The 14,161-nt window shown below is 41.5% G+C and overlaps 1 pseudogene; it reads right to left on the bottom strand.

Moving 5' to 3' along the window:
* Nucleotides 1-10,075, bottom strand: part of LOC145413172 (uncharacterized) — a 52,063-nt pseudogene extending 41,988 nt beyond the window's left edge.
* Between the last annotated feature and the right edge of the window lie 4,086 nt (nucleotides 10,076-14,161).

Genomic DNA, 14,161 nt, shown 5'->3' with positions numbered 1-14,161 from the left:
GAGAGAGTGTGAGAGAAAGGCTTGGAGTGATTCCAGTATTTAGTGCATTAACATGTTATTGTAACAATGTAAAAACAACATAGAAAATAACATGTTTAGTATTGTTAAAAATGTAAATATTTGGTAGATTGCCAATGGATCTCAAAAACTAGTTCGGCAGTTATTGTCACTGGCGGTATGAATAACGTAAGCCCCTCCCCTCAACGTCCTGCACCTGCCCTGGACTTCACTATGCCAAGTTCCCCCCTTAAGCAGCTCTCCCACCGGCTCGACCAGTTGCAGGAAACCGGTCGCATGGAATTGTTGCATGTCACAGGTTGCACGGACCAAGGCCAAATATGTATAGTATAATATATATTATTGTACTATAAATAAAAGTTTATATTTATATAAGAATATTATTTATATTACTTTATTATAAAATTTATATAGTCATATATCTTTGGCCTTGGTCAGCGCGACCTGTGGCACACAACAATTTTCCATGCGACCAGTTTCATGCAACTGGCTGAGCCGATGGGAGAGCCGCCTTACTCCTGAGATATTTTTCTCACCACCTAACTCCGTACCCAGCCATCTATGGGGTGAACTCTGACTCTGACAGAGGTTCACTATGGACGAAGAGAGTTGATGATCCGAACTTTCGTCGAGCATGTACACACGAACAAACATATACACTGTTGCCAGCACCCGTTACCCACCTCTCGCGGCTAGGTGGCCCAGGTGGAAAGTTTGGCGACTGTACAAGTTGATAGATTGAGGCGAAAGAGTTTGCCTAGGCAGGGTGTAAGCACAGAAGCACAGTTCTTGAGAACAACAGGAGGGACTCCATCAGGCCCATATGCCTTGTTAGTATTGAGGCCTGTGATGGCAGAAAATACATCAGCTGAAGAAATTTTAAGGTCAGCCATGAGGAAGTCAGAGGGAGGAAGTGATGGACGAACAGCACCGGAATCGTCTAAGGTGGAACTGGAAAAGAAAGTATGAGTGAAGAGATTTGCTTTATCAGTAGAAGAAATAGCTACAGAGCCATGAGAGTAGAAAACAGGAAGGAAGGATGATGAGGTAAAGTTGTTAGAAAGGTTTTTGGTAAAGTGCCAGAGGGAGCGGAAAGAATTCGAGTTGCGGAGTTGAGAGCATTTAGTACGGATGAAATTTCATTTAGCAGTGAACGACAGGCTTAGCACGATTCCGGGCAGAGACATATAAATGATGTGATTCAGGGGTGGGTTGGCTCTGGTACCTTTTATAGGCCCTCTCCTTGTTGCGGACAGCATTAGAACAAGCGTGATTAAACCAAGGCTTTCTTGCATTAGTCAAGGGATATGAGAAAGGAATGTTTGCCTCCATGTCCGAGAAAATAACTTCCGTAATGCGCAAGGCACCTTATAACTCCTGATAAGCGAGCAGGTTTGGACTGATGCTTAAGGAGGCCCTTAGAAAGAGACTGCCCAGCAATAGGAACTCGTACATTGTGCGGACCATCTGAAGGCAAACGTAAGGATGAAGAAGAATTAAGTGTTACAATACTCCTCTTCTGATTCAGAAGAACAGGTTGCTTGGAAGGCGGCTTGCAGGCCGCCCTAAGTGAAGCAGGGTGGCCACCGCCACCACCAGAAGCCTCAAAAGTAGACGTCAAGTCCAAAGGACCAGAACCTCGTGAGGATGATATCCTATGTAGCAGAAATAAAGTACCAGAAATGTGTGTTACACCTTCACCAAGAGGCAGCCGGACTACAGACGAAACTCCAACTTCAGCCTGCACCTGACTAGACTCTAGCAGCTCCATGGCAGGAAGAACAGTTGAGAGGTGCACACAAGGTCTACAACAGAGACTTTAGATGGACGGTCTTCAGGTTCAGAGGACTGAAAAACCTCGGTGATGTTTGGAATAAACGGATCTTGAATTTGGCTCTCTGTTATCTTGTTTGTGCTTTTCTTTTTTCGTGGAGGGAGCACTCTTGCTGATTTCTGGCCTTTGGTTCCTTCTTCCTTGCATAAAAAAAGAAAAAAAAACATACGTATGGAACTTTGGAGAGGCTGGACAAGGCAGGGTCAGAAGACTCATCAACATGCACATCCTCCACCACCATGGAAGTGGACAAACCCTCAGCCATCGAAGTGGGGAGAGAAAGTCAGAGAAGAGGGTGGGAGGGCACCATTGACACAAGCCGTGCTAACCTCGGGGACAACATACTGCAAATGCCCAGATGGAGAAGTCGGCAGTGGAATAGAACGAGGCAGCTTCTGAGACACAGGATAGTGCACAAGAGTACCAGGAAGGACAGTAGCATAAGGAACCCGGGGCTGGAAGTAGCGAGTCTGGATCCCTCCTCTTTGCTTCAGGAAACGAAACCATCTCATGCGTACGAATGGACAAAAATTCCTTTTCCATGCAGTAGCCTTGTGTCGGCAGTCTTTTGTTTTATTATTTAATTATATTTTCTTTTCTTTTTTACCATTTTCTGATATTGCTTATTTCTAACTTTTCTTTCCATTTTTTTTTTTCATTCAGTCTTGAGACATGCATTAACACTATTAATTTAACACATGTTCATCTTATTTCAAATGAGTGCCTTTTCAGATACTGGACCACCCAGAATGTTTACGCTTAAAAAATGATATGGGAATCTGAAATATGTTACACATCACTAGTCAGCCTGTCAAAGTGTTGCATGAAACCACCACCATCAACGACAACAACCCAAAATACCTTTATCAACTTATTACATATTTCAAAATTCAAGGGTGTGGAAGAGCAGACAAGTTAAATTTTAATATTTCTACAAATCTGCATGTAATCTAATAGGTTTATGACAACGTGTAATTTACCATCTCAGTGGTATAAACTGTAGGGTAAGTACCTCGTATTCAAGATATTGGACGCTGTAGTTTCGGCTGGAATTAGGATATATGGGCTTTTCTTCTGTAAATTTAAACACCTTTGCAAGAAGTTGCTTACCCAGTAAGCTGAGGCACATCTGAGTCATCCCATGTGGAAACTGTTTAATCTTGTATGCTCATCCCTTCATATACATAAGAGCCACTATCATGCCCATGCGGTATCCATCTGTGTACCCACTCACACCCCGTTTCTGTCAAACTTTCTAATGTATGAATTAGGCAGTACTCACGATCATCCATTTACAGAACTGGTCAACTGTGAAGTAGTTTTCCACGCATTCAGCTTCCATTCTTTTAAGAGCAGTTGCTCCGAGCATCTCATTAAAGTGTTCCCTTTCATTCAACTTTCTCCATTAGGGAAGTTTTTGCAGATTTTAAGACTTTGGTTCCTCCTTATATGTATAAAAAAAGGACTTCACTGCAATGGACTATCTCAGTCATTCTCATTACGGTTGACCGTAAGTCTCTCATATGTGTTCAGCCATTCTCGTTCCTCAAAACCGAGGTGATATTGATCGTGGACTCTGGAAGAGGTATGCCATAACTGATAATTCCTGAGCTCATTCACTTCTATGGGACACTACTTACCTGCATAAAATTGCAGAAAATTGCCAGATACATGCTAAAATAACTATTATAACACGGAACAAAGGTGAACAGATTGAGATTAGTTACTTATCCTTAAATACCTCTCAATGCCCGTATACAAAAAAATCCTTAGAATCAACTGTTCAGGACAATTGTTTGTTTTCCTCACTTGACAGCATTAAGCATTGCTAACAAGCTGAGATGCATGATGACTCTCTTCCTGTCACAGTGACAACTGCAGATTCAGCTCACTGACAGCTCAGTATCATGCGGTCTGACTTTAGGAAAGCGGTGGTTGTCTTCCAAAGAAATGCGATTTGTTTTTTCCAGGCATATTTGTCCGATCAGTATTTGCATTCTTTAATGAGACCTGGTAATTGTGATAAGAATATTGATAATATAAAACATCTTTGAGTGTGATATTAAGAAACATACGATATGGTCAGGTGGTATTGTGATTTACTTTTAACAAGTCACTGTTCACCTTCTTGATGTTCAAGTGTTCCTCAAACACCAGGCCTATGCTGAGCTGGTCAGAGTGTGGCCACACTTGACCGGCTGAGGACGGGTTGTGTTTTATGGCTGCAATTTTCTTGGCAAACCCCGAGAACCACTTGGCCTCGCCAAGCTGGGGGGGGGGAGGGGGGGAGTGTCTGGCGCTTTCACATATAAAAATTTTTTATGACAGCTGCAACACCGACGGAGGATTTAGTTTTCGTGTGTGTGTGTGTTTGTGTGTAATGGGATAGAAGATTGGAGAGTATTTAGGTATTAGGGACATGCACAGTTGAAAAAACAAGAGTTTCTGATTTTTGGTGTGAGATAATGTAAAATAAACAGAGATGGAGAGAAGAGACCTGAATAAGAAAACTGAACACAGTTTTTTGTTCCACCTCGTCTGAACTTGTCATTTTTTGGTGTTGTTCATCAGCCTTCATCAGTCACCTTCATTTATATCCGTTAATTTCCGTACTCTTAACTAATAATCCAGAGTCTTCTTGTATCAAAAGGCCTCACCTAACAATATATATATATATATATATATATATATATATATATATATATATATATATATATATATATTTATTTATTTATTACAGTGATGAATTCCTCACTAATACTAACCTATTTACACAGTTATTTGCATCAGTTAGCGAGCAACTCCAGTCAATTTTCTTAACCACTAAGTTTGCAGTAAATGCGCTCTGACACTCAGCGCCTCCCTGTCTGAGGGGCTCAGCGCATCCATGGAGAAACAAAAAACAAAACCATCTCTCTCTCTCTCTCTCTCTCTCTCTCTCTCTCTCTCTCTCTCTCTCTCTCTCTGTTCAGTTCTGTACATAGTGCATCATAATCACTTCGATGTTTCTCTCTCTCTCTCTCTCTCTCTCTCTCTCTCTCTCTCTCTGTTCATTTATGTACATAGTACATGGTAATCACTTCGATGGTTCTCAGGCCACTAGATGACAAGACATTCTAGGAAAAACTAATAATTTATGTTCAACACTCCCAGGCCTCTGTGACTCAGTCTCATCTAACGTTAGATCAAAGAACCTACAAGAGTTGCCCTAAACATTATTGCATTAATGGTGCCTTCCAGGATGAACACTCAGGATCCTGTGATTTATTCTCACTTCAGTAAAATCAACTAGGACTTCCTGGAATAGAATCCTAGTTGTCCCGAATACGAGAGTTAATGTTGTAGGTGAGGAAAGCCTGTTTGTCCCTTTAGTAAGTACTGGACAGTACTGTAGTTAAACTGTTAAAATGCATTGAGGAAGAGATGCACATAGTCCAGGAAGATCATACAGTTCTAGGCCACAATACTGAATGAAAGCTGGAAACGAAACTGATGGATATAAAAATCAGAGTGGCGTTACGAACAATAAAGTTACCTCTTGCTTCGTTTTAGAGAGTTATGCACTGAATAGCAAGAACATTGTTAGGTATCATGTGGGTATCCAGTATGAGAGCACTTTGGATATAGTAAAAAAAATCAATTTAAATGAATAAATAAAAATACAAGCTAGTGGACCAGTCAGGTCTGTATAAAACAAATGTTGTATTCCAGACTGTATGGATATTATTATCATTTTTTTTTTTTACAAAAAAAATCATCTCCCAAGCAGGACTCTAGTACTAGAGACCTGCATGATACAGCCCTGATATGTAGTTTTCTACATGATATAAACATCAGCAAAATTAACTTTTATTTGTTTTCAAGAAATCTACATACATAATACGGAATTCAGATCATTGTTGAAAATTGTAATAACTCTGTATATATACCTTTTTGCCTCTAGTTATCCCTTTCCCACATTTATTACTCAAAAAACATAAGCATGGTTCAGTTTTTCGGAGGTTGGCCTGTCAGCAATTTGTCTTATTATTATTTTTATAATTTTTTTCCCGCAACATAACTAGAAGAAAACCAAGTTCAAAATCTGCTCACTTCAATATGTCTGGACACTATGAATTTATGTGAAGATCACTGGCAGTGGGAAGACAGACCAAGTAAAAAAATTTCAGAGTGTAGCAGACAGGGAACTGAAAAGAATATCTGCGTCTGTAGGTGGAAGTCGCTGCAGAAAAGATACAGATGAATGTGGTAAATGATTACATAAGAGAACGAGGAACTGAAGTTGAGGAAGCTAACCTCTGGCAATGAATCGACACAGATGAATGAGGTCTGTTTAATATGCATGGCAAGGCATTTATATCCATCTTTCACTGCACCCTACCATAATTCCTACGACACCGATTTACATAGTATATACTGTACTATCATGACATGCCCACTCACTACAATAATTGTACATCACCTCACCCATTTCTTTTTTCACCCAAGTTTAATTCTTTACTCCATATTTTGAAAAAATAAGAGTCAAACCGCTTTCCAACACGCCCTTTTTCACAGAGTATACATTCCTGACTCAACCCCACATCCCACCATATATCCAGCCCCCACCACACTAATTCCTTTGCCCACAACGCCCATTTCATTACCATACCCCTAACAACGGCTCCATGGCTGGTTGTAACCGATCAATGAACTCGGTTGATTAATCTGGCATTCAACGTAATTACTCCATCCCATAAGTGTACCGGTATGTAAAAGGCACTAACAAGATGTGTTCAGACGGTTATTCATGTGAGGTAGAATAAAGACTGAGAAGGTTTGGTTGATGTGTGAAACACTGTGTGGTACATTATACCTATTATACTTGACATTCTGTTCGATAGTTTTACTAGTTAAGCGATATCTCGTTCCGATTCTCTGAATGCTGCTTCACCTCAACTTTTAATTATATGGTAATTAGGGTAGGGATGATGATGAAAGTACAATAAAGAAATGGTGATCTGATGCAAGTACCATTTGTGAAGCGACGCTGAAAATTGCATCAGGTGAGAATATTCAGAATATACTGGAATGTGGCATGTGAACATGTTAGTCTGTACTGCTTAAAATGATGAGTGCATAAAGCACATAAGGTCACAAAATTTGACATTTACACAAATGTGCCAGTCTGTTTTGGTGGAATCAGTTGGGTATCTATGTGCCGTAGTTGTCAGTCACGACAGATCATTGACTGTTCAGCTGACGTCTCTCAAAACCTACCCGTTCCCTTCATCAGTCTTCTTCCTTAATCTCAACTCAACAATCGAACATCTCTCACTCCACTCCCCAGCCAACCAACACACACACACACACACACACACACACACACACACACACACACACACACACAAACACGTCTGTCTGTCTGTCTGTCTGTCTGTCTGTGTCTGTCTGTCTCTCTGTCTGTCTGTCTGTCTGTCTGTCTGTCTGTCTCTCTCTCTCTCTCTCTCTCTCTCTCTCTCTCTCTCTCTCTCTCACACACACACACACACACACACACACACACACCATCTTGCGAGGACGTATACCAAAGAGACCGACATCCGTTACTAGGTCAAGGGGTAAATCTGTAACACTGTAGGTATAGAGAGTACATGCTACCCTAGGAGGAAAAAAATATATAAGAAAATTGCCAAACGTGATTTTTATTAAATAAAATACACAGGGCTACTCTTAAGCATTATATGTATGTTTACCTATCTATCTATCTATCTATTGCCAGACGCCTTAATCCCGTACGGGGTGGCCACAACCAAATCGCCTCCACGTCACCCTGTCCCCCGCCATTTCACTGCCCTGCTCCCATCTCACCTCCCCTCCTCTCATATACCTCTCCACTCCATCCCTCCATCTCATCCTCGGCCTCCCCCTCCCTCTCCCCCCCTCCACCTCACTCACATACACTCTCCTCGTCAGTCTCTCACCCTCCATCGTCTCCACATGGCCAAACCACCACAGTGTGTTCCTCCTAACTCTTCCTATCACATCCACATCCACACCACAACTCTCCTTTATATCCTCATTCGTCAGCCTGTCTCTCCATGTGACTCCACAGGCTCCTCTCAAATAACTCATTTCCACTGCTCTCACTCTTGACTTGTGTCCTTCCAATAACGTTCAAGCTTCACTTCCATACGTTAGAGTTGGTATCACAATAGTGTCATGTAGTAACTTTTTCACTTCCATGCTCACTTCCCTGTTTCATATCACTTTCAAGGAACGAGCAACCTATCTTCCTTGTTGTACCCTTTCAAGCACTTCACCCTCCAAACTTCCATCCTTACTCATCACACTACCCAAGTACTTAAATGTACTCACATTTTCCATTTCCTCACCATCCAACCTCACTGTACATTCACTGACTTCCCCTCTTTCAAAGACCATCACTTTACTCTTCCCTACATTCACCTTTAGATTCCGTTTCTTACATACTCTCCCAAACTCATCCACCAAGCCTTGCACCTCTCCTTCGTCTTCACTTAACAACACAGTATCATCTGCAAACAACAGTACAGGGAGTTTCCATACACTACCCCCCTCTCTCTAGGGCCATTCCAACATCCACTGCCCTACCTTGTATCTGTTTAATAACCCCATCCATGTTTACCATGAAACAATAATTTAACTGACAGTAATTCCTTAATTTGCCTTGAAAAGAAATTAATTAGGCCACTTTGATAAAACAGATTATTTTAGAAACTGGTTAATGAACAAACAATAAAATTAAATAAATTCTACCAGACAGTACAAACCTAAGCCAAATTCATGGGAGGATGGAAATCTCCGTAGACCTCTTACATCCCTGGAAAGAAGCTGAAAATTACCCGTTTTTGTACTGTCTTATCGTATATTCATATTATAATTTTTTATGTACCTTATTATATTTTTACATCATATTATTATTATATCAGTATATTTGATTAGGTTATATTAGTATGTTATTGTAATATCATTATGTTAGGTTAGGTTAGGTTATACCCCATTTACCTTCCTTTTACAAGCAATCAGACTCGCACGGTATGGTTTGTGCAGATTGGAGAGTGACATCTGTAGCACACAATTGTGGTCTTTTTGTCATCTTTTCTCGAACATTTTGAACACCTCCTCAGTTTCTGCTGTGCTGGTGCAGCTTGTGGTTGTGGATCTGGTTGGTCCAGTTTGAAAGTTCCGTGGATGATTGATCTGATAATGTGGGGTATGCCACTGATGTCAGGCGGTGCTCTAATCATGGTTTCACCAAATCCACTGAAAGCTACTGCATGAAGGTGCGTCGTGTTTGTGATTCTCTGTCAATGTTCTTTTTGTAGATAATATATGCATTGATAAAGGCGATGTTGAGAATCCCATAGAATAAACACAGAGGCCATCTTCTGGTCCTGCAACTACAACTATACATCCAACACATCTGATCTACAGTGTCCGCACTCCCTTTTCTGCGATTGTAATAGTATACAACCTCAGCTTTCTTACCTTCCATGATTGGCTGCTTGTGCAATGAGGACAACATATAAACTTTCATTTTACTTGTGGGCTTGAATCTAATCATAAAAGTGTTCTTGCGAATTAAGAATCAAGTGCTTCCGACTGGTTGATATTTTTTTGTCCTTCAGTACAGGCAGAATCTATCTTTTTCTGGTCTTATGGTTCCCACCAGAGTTCATTTCATGTTTCCCCAGAGGCTGACTATGAGTGCTAGCGATGTGAACCAATTGTCGCATATTACATTGCTTCCTGACTGAGAATATGGTTGCATTAGCTCTTTTACGAGGTAGTGACCCTGATTAAACTTTGCCTGTGCAGCCTCTTTCTGTGTTCCAAGGTACATAAGTACGTTTGGCATGTATTTGGCGTCTGAATCTCATACCATCATAATATTTTACCCATATTTGGCTCTTTATTTGCAATGTACTGTCGAAAAGGAAGCTGCCCTCTAAATGACAGTAACTGCTCATCATTGATAACTTCTCCAGGGTTGCAGTTGATTGTGCAATTTGTGACAGATTTGTCCCACAGGTCTCGTACTGGTGCCAATTTATCTTTCGTAGCCCTCTCACGAAGCGTCACTGGATTGTCAAAGCACAGACATCGAAGTAAATAGCAGAACCTACGTTCGTTCATGCCTGCCCCTGTAGACTGCTGACCCACTCTGGATGGACCACATCTCTGAGGTTGGCACAGGACCATCTTGTTTTGTCCCCGAGAAGCATTGAATCCCTATCAGAACCTTGATTTCAGCAGGCGTATTTCGAATGTAGCATTAACTTTTTTGGTATACTTGACACTGAATTTCCTGATGAAAGTAATGGTGTGCTCCACAATGATATCCACGATCTAACTGATGATGAACAGCTGGAAACACTCTTGAGGAATCTGAGCTACTCTATCTACACCAGCTGGACCTTCACTGAGACTGTGTATGTTTTGGCGCTGCATTCTACTGCCTATCGGTGGTGTTGTTCTACTCCAGACTGTGCCACTTTTTTCTCTGTATGTCTTCTCTGGGAAATTGAGCCTCAAATCTTCTTGTTCAGTTCCGTCAGTTGTAGCTGCACGTCCAGTTGGTGTGGGTGGAAGTGTGGCAGCTGTAGTTGCAGCAGTAAATGCAGGTGTGGCAGGTGTGGGTGCAGGTGTGGCAGCTGTAGTTGCAGCAGGTGCGGCAGGTGTGGCAGCTGTAGATGCAGCAGTAAAAGCAGGCGAGGCAGGTGTGGTGCAGCTGTGGCAGCTGTAGATGTAACAGTAAAAGGACGTGTGGCAGGTGTGGGTGCAGGTGTGGCAGCTGTAGATGCAGATGTTGATGCAGGTGTGGCAGCTGTAGGTGCAGGTGTAGATGTGGCAACTTTCTTGGTGGACGGGGCTGCAGTCGAGGATATGACCACTTTGTAATTGCGTTTGGAAACTTTCCTGGTGGGAGAGTCATCCACATCACTGTCACTTTCACTATCCGCAGTAAGCAATGGAATATATGCTTTGTCCTCTTCACTATCACAAATTATCTGTATCTCAATTTCATCATCATAATCTGTCAAAGAAACACTATCACTGTCATTTGTTTCAAGAAATAAAATCCTGTTCCATTCACCAACGTCATCATATTTCCTTGATGATGCCATTTTCTTTATATTATTGTCTATTACTGTCTGTTATGTCCTGTCTCATACTAGGAACTAAAAAACAGAGGAGGGGTCCCTAGTCCCCTCATCCCACCCTTTTTAGTCGCCTCTCACGACACGCAGGGAATACGGTAGCAGAATTCTTCCTAATACAACTTGGCCAGAGTGGTAGTACCACCCCCTAGTGCGGCCAGATTGCTGAAGCATGGAATATGGGTGTAGCATAGAGGAAAAGTTTGAATGTACTGAAGATGAGATGCCTGAGGAGTATGTTTGGAGTGACGCATATGGACTGAGTGAGAAATCATGAAGTGCAAAGGAGAACTGGAGTTATGCAGGAGATGGCTGATCGAGTTGAGCAGAGAGTGTTGCGATGGTTTGGGCACGCGGAGATAATGGACGAAGAGCATTTGGTGAAAAAGATAACTGGATCAGATGTTAGAGGTGTAAGACTGAGAGGAAGACCATGGATAGGATGGATGGGCAATGTGAAGAGAGCGTTAGATGTGAGAGGGATGTCTGTAGAACAAGGAAGAGTGGCTGCGAGTGATAGGAATGACTGGAGAGAAATTATGAATGAATAAATGGTGACACGGACCTGAGGGGATATTCTCCCGCATTTGGTCTGATCACAAAAAAAGGTAAACAATAGGATAAATGTACATGCAGCACTATAGGTATTGGGGGTACATCCTACCCTACTGTGCATTTCAGATATTCACTGCTACCAACACAGAGCAGGAACCGACATGATCCACCACCACACCTCATCACTCACTGACACTGACAAAGTCAAAGACAGCCATGCTGCTGCCAGCCCTCGTTCATAGTGAAGCATAAAATGACGTCATAGCGTGGGGTACAAGCAACCCCTCTAATCCTAAAAAAGGTTAACTGTAAAAACAGAAGGGAATTGAGGGACAGAATGTGGCTGTGTATTGAAACTTTTGGGTAAGAAAAAAGTAGTAAGAAAATGGGATGAAATTTAAAGATTTTGCTGAGATATAAGAGAACAAAAGTAGAGGAGAAACATTCAGAGAAGAAACTGAAGGAATGGAAAACAGAATGGACTGGGGTTCGCAAAGATATGATCTCCAGCACTATCTCCTGCAAGGAAGAGTTTGGGATATTAACTAACATTATTTTCACATTCTTTTTGGTACTTATTCACATGGCATAAATAATGTACTAATATCCTCATCAGTCAGTAATGTGTTATCGCTAACATATACCGGTGTAAAGTTTAAAACATAATGGCCAAGTTGCGTCATGTGCATGTGTAGCGCCATGTGATGGTACTTGGGTGTAGGATATAGTTTTATTTTTAAGTATGGAAAAAGGAAGCAAAGGCAAGGAGCCTGTAAGATTGTTCCCTCCAAGGAAAAAAAAATAACTTAACAGATAGCCAAATTCAATATCCGTTCATTTCGAAATGCCTGGACACACTGCGTTTGAAAGATTGGAGGTAAAAGGCAGTAGGAAATACAAAGGAAGAGAGTTCCAGAGCTGACCTGTTGCATACATGAAGGACTGGGAGTAACGGTTAACTATTGCATTTCAAGAAGAGAGTTGAACAGAAGAGGGATGGGAGTTTGCTGCTAGATAGGTACTACCGGGTACGTGCCCGTAGTTCTGATAGAGGGATGTTAGCAGACAGGTCATCGGAGCAGTGACCATTGAAGTAGCGACAGAAAGAAATAAAGATGCAACATGCGGCGAAGAGACGGAGGTTGAAGGGAGCCAATAAGAAAAGGAGAGTTAATGAGATATAAAGCGTTTGACCTCAAGTTATTGAGAAGGACTGTATGTGGGTTGCCTCTCCATACATGAGAGTTGTAACGTACACATGGGCAAATAAGATCCCTATATAAAGTCATAGAAGGCACGGAGTCGGCTTAGCAGACCGAATCTCTTGCAAGCAGATTTAACAAGAGAGGTAATACGATCTTTCTATGACAAATCTTGAGAGAATGCAACAACAAGTAGGTTCACTGATAACGAAGAATTGAGTTAGATATTGTTAATAATTGGAGGATACGCAGATTTTGATGAGTTGGAAGATGTAAGATCTGAGTTTCTGATGCATTAAAAACAACAAAATTACATTTACCTCTATCAGAGATATGAACCAAGTTAGACATTATATGTGCCATAGCTTCATTCCTTGTATGTTGAAGTTACTGCTGAGATGGGTGCTGTGGGAAGCAGAAGAGAGGTGAAGGGTGGAATAATCTTCGTATCAGGTGATAGGGTTAGCTATACAGCTTAGGTGGCCACTGATGACTATAAGAAAGAAAGTTGGTGATAGGACAAAGTCCTGAGGAACATCACTCTAGGAGAAGAACGGTGGCTGTCTACAACAGCAGCTATGGAATGACCAGAAACGAGGCTAGAAATAAAGGCACAGAGAAAAGACTAAAAAATCATAACAGGGCAGTTTGGAAATTAAAGATTTATGCCAAACTCGATCGACAGCATTTGAGATGTCAAGTGCAGAGGAAAAGCTTTCGCCAAAGTCCCAAAAGGAGGTTGACTAGGAGTCTGAAGGAAGGTGAGAAGATCGCCACTGAAGCGTCCCTGGCGGAACCCATACTGTCAGTCAGAAAGATGACACTGATAAGAAAGGAGCTTCAAAATTTTTGTTAATAGATTTAAAAAAAAAAAAAAAAAAGCAAAATAGGATGTTAAAGCATTTGGCAATATGTAGATGGCTGGGAATGGTGACCCTTTTTTCGGGACAGGCTGAATGAGAAAAAACTTACAGTAAGAAGGAAAGGTACAAGTTGACAGACAGAGGCAGAGGAATTTACCTAGGCTGGGTGTAAGTGCAGAAGCACAGCTCTTGAGGATATCATGAGGGACTCCATCAAGTCCATCTTCCTTGTCCATTTTGATGCCACTGATGGCAGAGAACACATAATTGAAGGAATGTTAATGTCAGCCATGAAGAAGTCACCAGGGGGAACTGATGGAAGAACAGCAGCAGAATCGTCTAAGGTGGAACTGGGGGAGAAAGTCTGAGTGAATAGTTTTGCTTTTTCAGTAGAAGAAACAGCTGCAGAGCAATCAAAGCGATAAAGAAGAGGGAAGGATGACAAACAAACGTTGTTAAAAAATTTTTAGACAAGGCTCCAGAAGAACCTGGAAGAATTTAAGCCTG

This window comes from Coenobita brevimanus, chromosome 95 (assembly GCF_032717465.1).
Source record: "Coenobita brevimanus isolate Jiangsu-jjx chromosome 95, ASM3271746v2, whole genome shotgun sequence".
Lineage (NCBI taxonomy): Eukaryota > Metazoa > Arthropoda > Malacostraca > Decapoda > Coenobitidae > Coenobita > Coenobita brevimanus.
The sequence above is the reverse complement of the archived record's forward strand: the minus strand, read 5'-3'. Positions and strand labels throughout refer to the sequence as shown.